Source organism: Cupressus sempervirens, chromosome 11 (assembly GCF_028749045.1).
Source record: "Cupressus sempervirens isolate cs-2001-9-10 chromosome 11, ASM2874904v1, whole genome shotgun sequence".
NCBI lineage: Eukaryota > Viridiplantae > Streptophyta > Pinopsida > Cupressales > Cupressaceae > Cupressus > Cupressus sempervirens.
In genome coordinates, this window is record NC_143128.1 from 416,299,662 (window position 1) to 416,317,643 (window position 17,982).

Consider the following 17,982-nt stretch of genomic DNA (forward strand, 5'->3'; position numbering starts at 1 on the left):
GCAAAGAAAACCATGGGTTCTCCCGGTGTCAATCATTATATAGGATACTCGAGGCAAACTCCTATGTCTGGGAAAAACAATACATAGCACTCTACAAAATCTCCATGGAACATCCATAATAAAAATATATAGACCTCAATTAATGCAATGAACATGAAGATTCTGTTGTTCATTGCGCTAAGTTGAATAAAGACCAAGTGAGACCAAGAATTAACTTGAAGTACATTATTTACTATTTATCCTCGATAAATGGCAGAAAAGTAAAGACAATATACTTCATTGAAAGAATAGCAAATAAGTGACATTGTTTCCCAATTAATATGTAAGGACAGACAAGTTTTGGTGGCATAGACGAAGTAAGAGAAGGCAAAGTTAAATAGTAAAAAATTATATATTAGAATTAGAAGGCCCCAATATTACACTAAAAGATGACATAGATAATATTGAAAACCTTGTCCAAGATTGGGATGGGTATTGAGATGGTAAAGTTCCAGAGGTTATAAGATGCATCAATGCAAAACTAGACTATCATTAAGCACGCTCGAGCTGGAGCAGTACTGGGATAGGTGACCTCCCGGGAAGTCCCGGTGCTTCACCTCTGTGAGCATCACCTACATCGAATGAGTGCTGAAGTGTTCCATTTATTCTCATGAGAGATGGATTCGTGTTGAATCACTACTCATGAAATATGGGTTAATGAGTTTGACTCAAACTACACAATTAAATCTTGATAGCAATATCACAATTAGACTAGATAGAATCATCAAATATCCAAAAAAATCTTTGATATTTTTAAATAGTCAGCTAACAGAATTATCCTTTCATTTAAATAATATTAGAACAATATACGACTCAAAGGAAATTAGGAGAAGGTTTTTATGAGCACTTTCAAATCCTCTAACTTCTCAATACAAAATGCCTAAGTCACAGAGTTTGTCGAATTTTTGGCTTTGAGGTCGAATTTTGGCGAATTCATAAAAATGAATAAACTTCATTGAAATTCGGCTTAAATTCATATGACCGAAAAAGCAATTGTCACATTTTTGCAAAGGCAAGAGCGGATCCAAAGCGAGCAGTTTTTGTTAGCAGGAATGGCTTTTATGATTGTAAGCCAAAGTTTCTTCAAGGACTACTTTGAAATCGAGGAGGTATTGTCCTCCTCTCATGTATTTCCCCATGTTCGAAATGTAACAGCTAGGCACCACTTTCCAGCCCCTGGCATTGTTACTCTCAACGCTCATTCTCCAAGCAGAACACCCATTAACATAATGTCTAACTGCACAGGCTTCTTTTCCCAAACCAACAAGAAAGAAAAGGAGTATAAAAGGTAGAAAATTGAGTTTAACCATTGCAACTCAATGCAAAAATTTCTTAGCCTTAGGTCATTTGCATTTGGTCTTTTAGAACGATGGGGAAACCTAAAATTGCCTTTGTAAATTTTTTATTACATTATTTCATTTACAAAGAAAAATGCTCACATTCTATACATGTGCTATTTTCTTGACTGTGATAAGCGCCAGGTGGGTCATACCTATCATTAATTGTTTTTATTTTATTGATTGGTCGCCCCAGATATTTGTTTTAAAACAAAAGACACATTTTTATTCACTATAATATTAATATTTATTAGTTTGTATGTTCATTCATTATTATTTTTATTTATTGTTAAGATTACTTTATATATATATATATATATATATATATATATATATATATATATATATATATATATATATATATATATATATATATATATATATATATATATATATATTAGTATTCATTATTTGGTATGTTAAATCACTAATAGTTTTATTGATCATTTTGTATCGATAAACTATTTTGATAATTTATTGGATATACTAATATGTTTTTGAAAATTATATAAGGCAAATTTAATGTTGATTGTTTTTCGAAATTTTTCACTCTACCGAACTTTATCCGAACTTCATAGTTGCCGAACTCAACTCGAACTCAAACCTTGCGACTTAACAAAAAACCAAGAATGCCAGAAATAATGTGGCTTTATAGTTTTGATCTACCATTCTAGGTGGGAGCTAGATCACCCAAATAAATTGGCACTCTTAAAATCTAGAAAGACCACTTCCATGTTATTGCATGGAAAATGGATAGCTATAGCTTATGAGAAAGGTTTAGAAATTGCAGGGTTCCAGTTTCGCTAAAATATAATCTTTTGCACACATTTCAAACAAGGTATTGTACCCATTAGCATTTATTAAACTGAGATCATATCCAGGCCTTTTTGTGATATCTAGGGTGCAACGAATGTAAATAGTCTGTAGGTTTTATAAATAATGCAGTTGTGGTTGATTGTATTTTTCATAGGCACAATGCTCTTGTTACCACATGAATGTTCACCAACCTAGGGAGATTCATTGATGAAAGTTGAAACAACAATCAGCAAATTCTTGAAACTGATCTCTTTGTTTTGGGCAGATTGAATATTTAAGATGCTGGTCTGAGTGTTTCTATTCATATTTGACTCAGAATCCTACCACATGATAGAACAGCAAATATAACCTACTTCTACACAGATCCTAGAATACAATATATATAGTGATCTGACAGAAATGTCAACTTGTATTTATCCATTTTATCACTTTCTTAATCAAAGAAACTAACACACCAATCTACACTTCTTTGCATATTTACAAAAGAGATTTAGATATGGTTGGTAAGAACATACTGTGATGATGAACTTCCAGAAGGAAAACATCAAAATATATGTTGACACTCTTCGTTGACATTGACCAATACGTAAATCCTTTGGTAATGGAGTCTCCCAACTGTGTCAGTATAACAGATAGTAAGGGAGTCAGATAAGGTGAATTCCAGTGGCAGAGTGAAGCACATCCATTTAGTGATCACAACAAAAGAAAAAAATGAACATCTGAAGGGAAGCAGAAACTGCAAGATGCAAACAACATACACAAAATTATAATGTCAGGGATAGAAGAGAGGGCCCATTCCATTAGCCACCATCTGTGAATCCTTTGGGTAAAGAGTCTCCAATTGTGTCAATATAACAGATAGTCAAGTAGAGGATAGATGTAAATGCCAGTGAGCCAAGCACAGGCATCTAGTAATCACGGGGGAAGCAAAAAATGAACATATGAAGAAAAGCAGAAAATGCAAGATGCAAAATAGATACACAACATTAGAATGTCAGGAATAGAAAAAAGGATTCATTCCATTGGATACCATATAATTCGAGTCATAAAAACAATGTGAATATTGCATCCACAACCAAAAAGTTTGCATGGCTGAACAATTGTGCTATAAAACAGATTCACTCCTCAACTTGAAAACTTAACCATAGAACTGTATCTAAAATGTGATAGCAAATTGCAGTTACAATTATTCAAATAGTATAGAGCTGGTTCCTAAATGTTCTTCGACAATATCCCTCTCATATACTGCAAGAGACCATGAGCATACCTACTGTTGAATAGATATATTTTTCAACAGTAGCTTTTAGCTTTGAAATTCTTCAACTCAAACTGAAAGCACCAAAAATATGCACCCCGAGAAGGAGAAACATGGACAAACATGAAAAACAGAAATGACTAAAAATATAGATAGCGTATATGGAAACAAAACTGGTTATAATATCTTTGCAATATTGGCAAGAGGCAAAAAAAGGGTAAAGGATCAGGGTTTCATCTTCTTTACTTATATACATGCCTGTTTGTTGGAAAGTGCTCACAAGAAAATTTTGGTTTTATTGATTGGTACACCTGGAAGGGGGTTTGTGGATGCATCTGATTTTTTGGGGCCCTCTATTTGTATGGAAGTGAATAACAAACATCAGAGAATGTTTATATCAGAATAATGTCAACTTGCTGCAGCATGACAGACTGGAGTCTTGAACCCATTATAGACTTATAAGCGAATATATGTTAATCTAATGGCTGGGAGGACAATTAAAATATTTTGTTTTCCACACTCACTCTCATGAAGGTTCAACTTTTTGGCTTTCGCAAGGACTATCTCAATAATATGTTGTTCCAACAAATTCTGGAAAAGCAATTCTCGATTTCTCCTGCTTGGGATAAACATATAAATTATGTATATCTTTATCTGTTTTTAACTCGCTACTTCTTTTCAAGGCACTTCAATTGATAAGAATACATGGATTGCAAAGGCACTTCAGTTGGAAAGAGTTCAGATTTTCTGAGGTTGACATTAGGTTAAAGGATTTTTGAACTCCTCATCACCATCATCATTGTGCAACTGACCATATTATCTCACAAGGGCCCATTCCTTGAAAGGAGATTACCTGAGCACTTGCTTGTGAACACTAACCAAAATGAACATTCTAGGACCACCTTTAGCTAGCCAAGATTCCACATTACTCATGATAGTTAAAGTATCTTGCAATAATGTGAACCTTTCCATTGAAATCAATTGCACCACAAAACATTGAGCTCCAACAAGATCCTACATTGCGAATTGTAGAATCCACCACTTGTCAATATTTAAGGTTTGCACATTTTTGAATGGTCTATAAGATTTAAGGCTGCACCAATCCTTGTAACTTAAAACAATTTCAATGAATAATTTACAATATGTTTGCATTAGACCTATGCCTTTCATAGCAATCTTTATCAAACTGCCCAATCTTAAAGCCTAAACATATCATACAACCCACATTAACGTGCATATTGCAACAGAAATAAAAACATATATTTCTAATCATTTTCATATATATACATTCAAAGAGCAAAATTCCTCAAGAACAATTCCATACATGGAAGATTTCAACAATAGAAAAAATTTAGAAGGTTTCTAAGCACTTCATGCCTTCAAATATTCAAATCTTCATGGCTTCACTCACCTTTTAAGATCTCATTTTCAACTTCATTCGACAGCTCTTTTGGCTGCCTTGAGAACCTCCAAAAGTCTTCTAATTTCTCTTCTTTTCCTCTGCTCTTGGCAGCTTAATTTATCACATTCTTCCTCATGCAAGTTTTTAGAACAACCTACAATTTTTACCTCCAAACTTCTTGTTGTTGATTGCTTCCTTTTAGTATAGTTGACAAACTTCCTGTTGTTGATTGCTTCCTTTTAGTATAGTTGAACCCTATATTTTATAGAGATCAAAAACTTTGGAGGCACCAAAGAAGAGGCATCCAAACCTTCTCTTTCATTTCCCTCCAGTTGTCTTACAAAATTACTCTATACATGCTTACATTCATTATTAAATGCTTCCAATTCCAAATACAGAACTCAAGCTTGCTGCACCATTTCCAAAGCCTTGTTACTATAGATATCCTTGAAAAATGAATAAAATCTATGAATTCTGGCTCGCCTGTCTGGACCCTGGTTTGGACAAGATCCGATACAGTTCCGGGTTCGGATCCAATTCGCATGTGAGTTCAGATAAGGTTCGAATCCAAGCAGGCTGGCTTGTCCGGGCCAAACCCACGTCCATTGATAAACATTGTATAATTAAGTGCAGGAAACAATTATTGCAAAATTTCAATAAGATCTTTAACATTAAAAAACAAAATTTGCTTTAGTTCAAATATTCATTGTTGATGTTATAACTGTGGGAGTTATCTTTTTCTCCTGTATTAGAAATATATATATATATATATATATGATTCAAGACAGCAATGCAAAGAAGACTCAAGACAGCAAAGTCTTCACTTTGTAACAGAAAGACAATGAAGGGTTGATAAAAATTTATATGTTCTTCCAGGAGGAATTCATATGAAAACAGTTTGATATCCTTTGATTGTCTGTATATTTACATCTAAAGAGGTGCTATCATGATACTAGAAGTTTACCCTACTATTAAAACAAATTGTAAATCCATCTTCTACTCTTTCATTTAGTATAAGCAATATGTTTTTGTTGCTGGGTTTGTCTCCCTCGAGTTGGAGGGAACTCCCAAGATAATTATTGTGTCTTATTGTTCATTCTTTTTGTTTTGCTGCTTATCTTCAGTTTTGGCATAAAACATTAAGTTTGAATTTCAGCGAATTTTTACCCATTCCGAACTTCATCCAAATTTTATGATATTCAATATAATATTGTTATTCATAATAATATTATTTTTATTTTAAAATAATATTGAACAATGTCAAACTATTTTGACAATTTTGTGGATATATTACTAATATTTAAAAATAAATAAATTTATATAAGTTCAATTTAATGTCAATGTTTTCCAAATTTTTACCCTTGCCAAATTCATCTGACTTTTATGATTGACGAACTTGAATTTGAATTCGAACCTTGTGACTTATGTTAAATATTAACAGTGATATTCATACTGGTCTGAGAACTGCAGACCACACCTTAATCTTCTCCCCTTATACCATACGAAGGCATTTTATATATACTACACTTGACAAATAAATAGGGCAGCAATCCTTGGAGTAAACCTGTTATGTACTAACCATAACTAATTGTTATGTTAGTTAACATTCTTGTTATCTCCTTCATAGGCATCAATTTATAAAAGTATTGTATGGGCCGACCTAGAGAGGGTCATGTCCCTTTAAGGGACATGCCCTTTGGTCTTGGTATAAGGGGTGGGTGTTATTGTAGTCTAAGGACACACAAAAACATTGAAGTCTGCTCCTTAGAACATACTGCCCTATACAAAGTACTGCAGAGATAAACAAGTTTTCAGACTAGCATTTAAATTCTGATAACTCCTCATACAGGCAGAATAATAAGAAGATCATCTACAGCAAGCTAAGGGTATTATCAAAATCTGATTTTATAACAGAATTTGCAGAAGCTTTACAACTTAGGGACGCAATATACGTTGAAGAAACGTTATTAATTTTGGAGATTAATTTAACATTTACGAAGAGGAGAAATTTCGTTGCCAAAGTCTACAGAGTTGGTGTAGATATTTAAGAGGCCTGTATCTAAAGGTCTAAGTCATCAATTCTAAGCATGAAAGGGGGGACACTTTCACAGCACCTATAAATATTGTTAGAGGCACACAATGGGTGTTTGAACGGTTTCTTATTGTGTTTGCAATGAGTTCCCTAATTGATAGGTCTATTATGATGCTAAACTTGTCAATTTCTAGACATTAATGTTAGAAAGTAAAGTCCACCAAGATAACTGGGGGGGGTGAATCAGTTATCTGATCAATACAACTTTTATTGCCCTTATTAATTCTCAAACATGTGATCAATATAAACAGCAACCATAAGAAGATAATCATACACAACAACACCAAATATGTTAAATAGGGAAACCCTTGATCAGAGCGAAAACCCCGGTGGGGATGGTGACCACAAAATAATGTACTAATATATAAGTTCCTTGTGAGAGGATGGACTCTGTTAGAAGCCAATGAAATGCATTCACTACGTATCAGTCCTTCTTAGGAGTCTTTGAATCCTTGTTAGGAGTTGTAGAAAGCAAAAGGACCCACTATCCAATTAGCTTCAGGGGCAAGACCACCGAACTTACTGTCCAACTGGCCTTTGTATTATTCCTTTTGGAACAATAACAATTGATCAATTGTCCACTAGTAATCTTTGCCAAATATAAGCACCGCGCTCATACACTGTGTCTCTGTTACCAGATCCACAAACTCGCATCACAATAATCCCTTAGATTGCTTACTTGCATGTAACTCGCACTTACAATTCATCATCTATTTCAAAAGCATTTCATACATACTTCTCTCTTTTATCATCACAAGGAAAATAACTTTCCTTTATACCAAGTCCTCAAAATAATTCATTGAATCGGCCTTGAGGCTTTCCCAATTTACAATTACAATAGGACTTCGTCAAGATAAAACAACACACGCTACATTACATCTTTTCATAATTATATATCACTCTCGACTCACAGTCTTTACAAATCTTTTACACGTGCAACCTCAGACTTCGCACATTCACTGACGTCATCATCAAGATGTCTTCTACCTCTATCTAACTTCACATAATTAGATTCTATCCCTTTCAGGAGATATAACCCGATTACCAGAAACCACTTCTCGGGAACTCTGTCTGTAAATTATCTTTTGTAAATGTCAAATAACTGTTACCAGTCTTCGACTTTTTGCATGCGCTCTTAGCCACATCATTAGGACACTCTGTAGAAGATGTCCTCAACTCCGCTTGATCTCATCTTCGATCCTCGAATTGTATAGTCTCTATCTCTATCTATTGCTCTGGCAGTCTTCACAAAATAATCAGTATGTTGACATCAATGACAAACACAGTCATGAATGCAACATGTAACCACTGTAACAAGCTCTCAAGTGCTCCAGCAATGCTAGTATAATCCCCCATAGGAATTATTACGAAGTAATTGGAAAATATTTGCTTGATATTAACAATGATCAAGAGATCAATTTATACAAGAGACAAAACAATGTTTCCTTAAGAAAAAATCATAAAGAATAGAAAGATTCTATTCTAGAAACAGAAAACGAAATATTAAAAACATTCTAATATTTACAGAAGATTACAATAGATAACCATTAGATACCAAACAGCAATAATAGAAACTCTTTATTATCGTAATACCCTCCCTTAATGGTTAATCTATCTAGAGCATGAAGCTGTCAAAAAAGCGTAAAAGGCAGATTTTGTCTGCTTAGAGTGCTCTGCACTGTTCGTTGTGGGTTGCGAACCAGATTGCTTATATAGGGCAGCTAAGCACTTCTGACATTCAACCTTCATGTGCACATACTTGGGGCAATAGTTGCATTGAATGTTCTTTTTCCCAGAGCCTTTTGAAGTTGGAGTAGAGGACCTCTGCTAAGAAGATTGTTGTGGACCAAAACCACCTTATCGCTATCACGATATTCGAAGATGGTTAGCATCCGCTATTTCCACGTGCCATAATTGCAACCGTTGAACCTTTCATTCCCCTCAACCAAAATATTAGTCAAAGATGCCATAGCACATTTTTTAGTGAAAAAGCATGAAAATCTGTGAAGGCACGTACTTCGAGGCAAAAAAAATGGAAGACCTGAAAAAATTGAAGGTGCACCCAAAAGAGAGCTCAAAAAACCTAAAAAAAATATGTTGTCAGTTTCTAGATCCATTGACTCGAAAATCGAGGCACCAAGAAAAATATGAGGACAACCCAATTGAACTCTCGTAAAACCCACCAAGACTATGTAAAAATATTTTGGATCTAGTACAGAAAATTAGGGTTTCGAGCAAAAACGGCTCTTGCTGCAAAAAAGCTTAGAAAAATGGTGGATTTACAAAGAAAATTGCAAAATCTAGGCACGAATAAACAACACAGGTTTGTAACAGACCTAGACGCATCCAAATAGGCAAAAAATGATTACTTTTTTTTCGTAATGGAAAAAACAGCCCACAAAACAGACATGCAATTTTCAAAGAAATTTGGATGCAAGTGGCAGAAAAATCAGGGCATGAGTTGCAGAGAAATGGGGCCCAACAGACCTCCACATGAACAACAGAGGATAACCCTCCATTTTCAAAGGATTCAATTGCGCTAGTTGCAGATAGAAGGGCACGAGTTTGCAGACCAAAAAAAATAGCAGGAGTTACAGACAAAATGGCACGATTTTTTGGCAGAAAACCCTAGTCATTCCAAAGGTTTTGGAAGCAAATATGCATGAAAATAATTCAAAAATAAAACGCAGAAAATTTTGACCAAGAAATAATAATTATTTTCGAAATTTTTAGAGTGTTGGCTCTAATACCATATTATGAAGTAAATGGAAAATATTTGCTTGATATTAACAGTGATCAAGAGATCAATTTATACAAGAGATTGAACGATGTTTCCTTAAGAAACAATTGTAAAGAATAGAAACATTCTATTCTAGAAACAGAAAACTAAATATTAGAAACATTTTAATATTTACAGGAGATTACAATAGATAATCATTAGATACTAAACAGAGATAATAGAAACTATCTATTATCGTAATAGGAATATCATCAGCATTCATGCTAACACTTAATATAAACTACTAGTCTATCAGATTGCTATTTGGGTTTGAACCATTCAGTTCAACATTAGTTAGCAGAGAATGGTGTTGAGTTGTTAAATGAAATTTGTGGGTAGTTTGTCCAGTATTCTTTTCATCGAAGGACATGGATGTGAATGTTAATATTCTTAAGTAAAAGTTTTCAAATTGCAGAGTCAGTTTTGTGATTCTCTACAATCCTCAACGGAAATGAAGATTGGAATATGAATGGTCAAGGATTGTCAAATCTTGGCAATGCAGATGGGAATGATGAATATGAAGATGATAATCATGGAAGATCTAAGCAGGTTTGATAGGCTTTGGTTGTGCCAATCTTCTCTGGTATTCCTCTTTTCAAGGGTATTGTTTGTCCTAGCAAGTTTGGGCTTGTTGGGCTCTTGTTAATGTTCTAGTTCTAAATCTCTATCGAACTGGCTCTATAGTGCATTCAATGTGGATGCATCTCTGTTGGCAATCTCTTTCCTATTAGCAAGTTCTATCTATATGTTCATGTGCATTTACAAGTGGTTGTGTAAATATTGCAACCATATGTCAGGTTTGTGGCTTGCTTGTATTACTGCTTGGCAATGTGTTGTTGCTGACCCATTGCTCCATGAACCTATGAAGAGTTGCAACAGATCCACAAGGAGAGGGGCAGATTGCAATGGACAAGTGGGAGCTCCACAAAACATGTGGTGATCAAATACCATTACATTCAGAGGAAGGCTGATGTATCATTCAAGATTGATCCCCTTGCTGAGAGGTTGTTTCAGCGTCAGTGATCTTACTATGTGCTAAAATGCATATTTCTCTAAGAAGAAGAAATATGAAGTAAAAGCCCTTGAGATATGTTGCTCTTTCCACTCATGGGAGTAGCCATGGTGGATGTCATATTGAGAGACTCCATGACGACATCAAGTTGAGTGACTTTGTGGTGGGAACTTGTGTATATGGTTCTTTCCACACATGGGAGTAGCTATCATTCAAGTTTGATGCCCTTGCTTGGATAGAAATATTGTCATTGATGTCAAAGGGTTTCACAAGCATGGACAAGATTGTTAGTGCATCAATCATCAATGTCAAATGTATGAATATGAAATTACAAGAAGCCAAAGCTATGTTCAAAAGGATCTTTGGATGTGTGAACAAGTTTCAGATTTACAGAAAAAGCAATATTTTATAAAGAATAATAATTTCATAATAACAATATTCCTGTTGAAGTATAGTATCAGCTGAAAGTGATACAACTTATAATGATACATGGAAAAAGTTAAATCATATAAATGAACAAGTAATATGGTTCAGCAATTCACATAAAAGAAAAGAAGAGTAACTTCTTTGTTGGTGTTTGTGGCCTTTACGGCAAAGATCAACAATAAATAATTAAATATGCAAAAGTAAGCCAAGAGTGGCTACATATTTAATAACAATATAATAATAATATGAAATATATTATTTTATTCTATGATAATTCAATTAAGTGGTAAAGCTTAATTGGCCCCATTTGAAGTATCATGTCTTTTGGAAGATGCACCTCTTCGTCTTATATATATATTGGCCCCATTTGAAGTGTCATGTTTTTTGGAAGATGCACCTCTTTGTCTTATATATATATATATATATATATATATATATATATATATATATATATATATATATATATATATATATATATATAATGTGTTGGGTGGTGAATGAGGAACACACCAAAACATAATGTGCAAGTAATTATTCACCACTGTTGCACTATATCTCTTCCCTGCCATAAAAAATCTGAAAACTTAACATGGTATCAAAGCAGGTTCCTTCTATTAAGCCTAACAACTTGAAGGCAGATCAACACAAGGCAATCTCTATAAAAGTGTCATGAGTGCACCTGAAGATTAAGGAGCTGGACAAATTATCAAAGGTTGCGGGACCATTTCGATGTGTAAAGGTACAAATTCAATATATAATATAAGGGAATATTAAGCCGATTGGGCTTCGAACTATCAATCTGCAGGGGAGTTTCAAAAAAATTGTTCTCTATAGTTATCGTGGTATATTTTGGGCCATACTAATTTTTGGTCACTCTAATGTTGCTGTCAAATATTAAAAGTGCATAACGCTCGAAAAGGAATATTATATCGTTTGATATTTCAAATAACTATAGTATCGAGCTAAGATATTAGACATCAAACACGTTTATTGGTGGAACATTTGTATTTGTCATTTGAAACAGGTCGGAAGACATAGGAGGCAACACAGAGAATGTCTTGTGGGGAATACAACCCGCCCACAGGTCAATAAAATCAGGTTTGCATTCCTTTGAAAACGGTTTGAGTGCAGTCTGCAATCAAAGAAGGCAGACTATTCCTTCTGTCCTAACTGGGTCTGAAAAAATTTAGCATATGATAGTGTAAAGTTCTTTCAACATATTCTTCGCATTGTTGTAGACAAGGATTAGCAAATCTGCAGAGTCATAATCTCGGCTGCGTTGAGGTGTACTTCATTGCAATGATAATTTGAACCATTCTTAATTCTGTGAAGTGAAGGAGAGCAAACATCATAGGCATCACCGTGTGGAAGCTAAGCGACACAAATCGATTATTATGGAGCCCAAGTCTTCTAATGCAAAATTTGAGAGTGCAAGACTTGCAAAAAGTTTTTGAATTACCTCCTAGCTCACGACCTCTAGCCTAGCCACACTCAGAATATATGTGTGTTCCCATAAGTGGATTTGGATATTCAGCAACTGGAAGTTTACGGGCTGAGACTGAGGAAGTTAGACACAAAATGGAATAGATGCTTTGAATTCAAGCTTGTGTTAGATAGCAAACTGCAGTGGGTAGAGTTAAAGGTTTTACAGAAGTTCAGACTGATATTATTGCAGAAGGATATAAGTCCTTTACTCCTTGAGGAACTGAGTTTATTATCTAGTCTATCGGTGATCATTGAGCTTCTTGTTCAAGGTTGAAATATTAATTCCCTGTTTGTCATTGCTGAAACATAGAATCGGAAGGTTTATTGAGCGAGTAAAAATTTTGGATGTGTGGAGAATTTTGCCCAAGAGTCCAGCCTGAGTCTGAGGAAGTCTAGACGGTCATACGCACAAATTCACAGTGACCAGAAGCAACAAATTTTTTCCGTGATTTATACTCGGTGTCGAATCAAATTGTTCTTTCCAGGAGTGTTTTGAAACAGTCTGGGAATTATACTGGGACTGGGTTGTGCAATTTTTCTGGAGAAGTCTTTCCTATTGCTTGTTTGGGAAATCTATATAGGCTTGGAGCATGTTAATTTGGAAACAGGGCAGTGATTTATGCTCTTACTAAAAAACAAAAAGAAAAAAAAAACTCTCCAGTTGATAATGTCTGTGACATGCCATTTCTTGGACAGACTCAGAATTTGTTAACTTACTGCTAGGAAAAGGAACATTACATGTTCACGTCTTTGCGCAGTGGTACAAAATCAAGTTATTTGCATACCAGTATGTAAGAGCAGATTATACATGGCAAGCTCTTGAACATCAAGAACAGATTAACAGAAGATTAAAAGGTCATTTTTGAAACAGGGGTACCTTCCCCAGTTGGCCAGATTTTGGGATTAAAAAAACTAACTGCAATATAAAGGTCAGTCTTATCTATAAATGTTCCCTGATACATTGGATGAAGTTTTGTTTCTCTATATTTAAATGCAGACTGTGGTTCTAGAAACTTAACTCAGAGATTTCACTATTCAGTTGCATATTTAATTCCTGAACCTGAATATTAGATCTTGACAATCCATCTACTAGCAAACCATTTGACAAATTAAAGTAATTAAACCTAAACTTCAGAGGGAGAAGATAGGAAACTTGTAAACTCTTCACTAAGGAAGTAGATCACATTAAGTGTCATGGACCCCTGTTACTTAATTTTGTTTAACTTAAAACAGTCTTGGATAAATTGAGAACTTGCATACGTTAATTGAATCCACCTTAGAGATGCTCGAACTCAAGAGGGAGTTTATATATGGGCCTAATTTCACCTAGTTTTGCATTATAAACTCCTCCTTTGGGGATTCATTTGTGGATAGTGGCAATCCATGGTTTGAGTCTTCTCGACTCAAGGATTGAGTACTTGGTGGACTTAATGTTCGGATACTAGTACTCAGAGCATTTGCTGAATATCATGTATTTGATATTTGGATACCAATGCAGGTGACATCATGGATTTGATGTCGGATTTAGTACTTGGTGGACTTAATGTCCAGATACCAGTATAGGTGACATCATGGATTCGATGTCGGATTTAGTACTTGGTGGACTTAATGTCTGGATACCAGTACGGTTGACATCATGGATTTGATATCAATTGAGTCCTTGTGACTCATGGATCTTGGATAAAGATCCACAAGTTGAGTACATGTTGACATCATGGACTTGATGTCGGGAAGTCATTACTTGAAGCATTTAGTGAATATCATGGACTTGATATTCGGCCAATGCTTTTGATATCATGGATTTGATATCGGTTGAGTTAGTTAGACTCAAGGTTGGAATATGTGACATCAAGTATTTGATGTTCGGATGAGTCAATTAGACTCAAGAGACTAATACTTAAGAGCATATGATGATGACTTTGAGATCTTTTAAGATCTATATGAGTTTTACATCATGAGATGATGTATGGGATATATAATAGATTTGAGGTCTATTGAAGTTATATTTTTGGTACCTCTACCAATTGTGAAGATAGAGAAGTTGAGGTCTTTTATAGACTTGAGATTTATTGGTTGATCTTCTTCTGAAGTCCAAGAGGGAGTGTTAATGTTAGTGGCCTTTATGGCAAAGATCAACAATAAATAATTAAATATGCACAAGTAAGCCAATAGTGGCTACATATTTAATGGCAATATAATAATAATAATATGAAATATATTATTTTATTATATGATAATTCAATTAAGTGGGAAAGCTTAATTGGCCCCATTTGAAGTGTCATGTCTTTTGGAAGACACACCTCTTCATCTTATCTGTGTGTGTGTGTTTGTGTGTGTGTGTGTTGGGTGGTGAATAAGGAACACACAAAAACATAATGTGCAAGTAATTATTCACCATTCTTGCACTATATCTCTTCTCTTCCCTAAAAAATCTGAAAACTTGACATTCTTGAGTCTCATTAATATGCTTAATCACAAGAAGCAGTGGTGAAAGATATACTACATAATATAAACAATGACTTTACTAAGAACTAATTGAATATTCTATATCAATATAACAGGCATAGTTTGGAGGGAAGTGACAAAGACAAATAAGCATCCATAAGAGTTCCGTGATGCAAGAATAGACATCAATTAATGTGGGAAGACCAGAGATGTTAATAATAACTACAGCAGAAGAAAAACCTCAGCGTTCTTGGCAACCATATGCAGTGACGGTGACCAAAGCAGAGAACATGGTTAAAACAAAATAAGGAAATAAAAGCTAAGATAGAATATATTAATCATTACGGTGACTCAGAATTGGAATATGACGATGAGTATGCACAAGTCAGTGATGAAATGGAACGACCATATCAGAGAGCAGTGATACATGACAGAGTATCTATCAGGCATAGGCAGGGAAAGGCAAGTCAAGCAAAGGGTCAATAAATTCCACACAAATATGACATATATATCATATACAGAAAATTGATTATATGTGTGACTTCATAAACAGGAGAGATAATTTTGAACAACATAAATATAATGTCGATGTGGATTTCCAGTCAGTATGAGTTGACGATGGGGTTATATGGCAACCTTGGCTGTGATCAGAATTTGCAGAACGCTAGTATGTGTGTGCTAGATTTGAGCCCATATACGATGGTTTATTAACAGCCGTTTGACAAAGGTGAATAAAATATCAGTGGCATACAAAGATCATTCACAGCAATAAAAATATGAGATAAACATTGATGAATGAAAGAAGAGAGAAAAATACAGCTATACAGATTATACATGTCAACAGAATAGCATCGGGCGTTTTATGCTTGCTAACAATGCTAAAACATTCATGTCAGAGATTTATGACACCGATTGAAGATTGATCATTTGTGTTAGTGAAATAGGATCTATTACTATATTCTGTAACTTGTAATAGCACTTGTAGATATTTATGTGTTTTTCAAGTTACTATTTGAATGAATATATATATGATATAAAGAGGCATGCCTCTTGAAGAGACATGTCTCTTTAATATATTAACTTACATTAGTTATAACACAATTAATATACCCACAATATATTATAATGAGACATATATATATATATATATATATATAACTCTTAATATAAGTTAATTATTCCATATATAATATTTGTCATATATTATATATCTCATATATATAATATAATTTATCCGACAGAATTATAACATTAACACTCCCTCTTAATGAAGAAGGATAAAACACATAGATATTACACTATAGGTAATATTTCAAAAATAATACATATAGGAAATCTTTGATCAGAAGATTTCCAGTATATGATATCATATAAGTATTGGCCTATCAAAATATCAATGTATGATATTCACCAATTACTATTTGATATCATATTAGGTAACATGAGCATTGGCCTATCAGAATATCAATTAAATGATATTCACCAAGTACTCTGAGTAATGGCCTATCTGAACATCAACTAAATGATATTCACCAAGTACTCAATGTGGTAATAGCCTATCAGAATATCAAGGCAAGATATTCACCAAGTACCTAAAATATATCTATACAAACAACTTGTAAATAATTAAATTAATAACATCTAACACCTAGTTGTTGATTTATAAGATAAAGCCTTTTATGATTTACACAAAATGTATATCATGATACAAGTTATTGTAAATCGTCATCTTTCAATAACTTCTCCTAATACAAGTGATAATCATTTAGAAGTCGTCACTTCTTCATGATGTACACAAGGGATAGGCTCATACATGTATGACATCAAACGTTCGCATGAAGTCTCCAGGAATACTGTCATTTGGTGTTGTCACAACATTCACCATAAAACATATCAGCGAATAAGGTTTCTCCCTCTTAGTTTGATATCAACTTTTCTGACCTCTTAGCACAAGGTTCTCTCCGATGAAGTGTCGGACTTCCTCTAAATCTGTTATCATCCTTCTAACCTCTTGGAAGCAAGTCATGTCATGCTTCCCTAGTTCAATGGGTATCCTGATAGCATAAAGCCTTCCAGCCTACATACATGAGACTTTATCCCATGAATCATAGTCCTTTAGAATCAAAAGTTTGATTTAAGCATTTTTATTTTCTGCTCCCTCTCTTTCTCCAAGGTTGCCTCTAATGAGCTGTCAGACTCCCTCTTATAATTTCAATCATCAAGGATATTTGCTTCAAAAAACTCACATTATCCAACCTAATCATCAGATGATTCGTGAATCCTAAATCACAGCTTCTTTGGAGCTACTATCATAAGATTGAGTTTGCACAATATTTGGTAGGATGCCTAATGTACGAATCTTCTTTTCCTGCAAGAACATCCTCAGAGACAAAGGAAAAGATCAAGACAAATAGTTCTTTATAGTAATTATAGAAATACAAAATAAGAGAGACTACAATGAGTAGATACATGCAATACCCGAGGATAATAAATACTTATCTGCAATAATAATATAAGTTGCTCCAATGAAGGTCCATATGCATCAAATCAAGAAATGCCTCCATGTAAGAATTTGTCAAACAATTTGAGTACATCTTTTCTGTTCCCATATAAGGACGATTCAAATGGGAATAGAACATTGGTTATCATTCCCCATTACAATGTTAGATTCCCAGTCTTATATTATTAAACATAAAGGTACACCAACAAAGTTGCATATATTTGGACATACAACCTATCTCCTTGTAGCTCAAGCCACATTGGTATGGCTTTCGCAATGTGTCCCATGCCCATGTGCTTGTTTATCATCATTTCTACAAATAGTTATAATGCATCTTCTAGAAATGTGTAAGTTAGTAGAATGTCCAACAAGACCAATATTGCCATGAATTACA

The 17,982-nt window shown here is 34.3% G+C and overlaps 1 protein-coding gene across 2 annotated transcripts in view; it reads right to left on the reverse strand.

The window, feature by feature from the left end:
* Positions 1 to 17,982, reverse strand: part of DGS1 (dgd1 suppressor 1) — a 145,383-nt gene that overhangs the window by 92,067 nt on the left and 35,334 nt on the right. The window contains exon 2 of one of the 2 annotated variants that reach the window (XM_089808960.1): positions 2,708 to 2,807. The exons of the other annotated variant lie outside the window; for it this stretch is intronic. The gene's annotated coding sequence lies outside the window, so the exon portion shown is untranslated. The remainder of the gene's footprint in view (positions 1 to 2,707; positions 2,808 to 17,982) is intronic. 2 annotated transcript variants of the gene reach the window in all.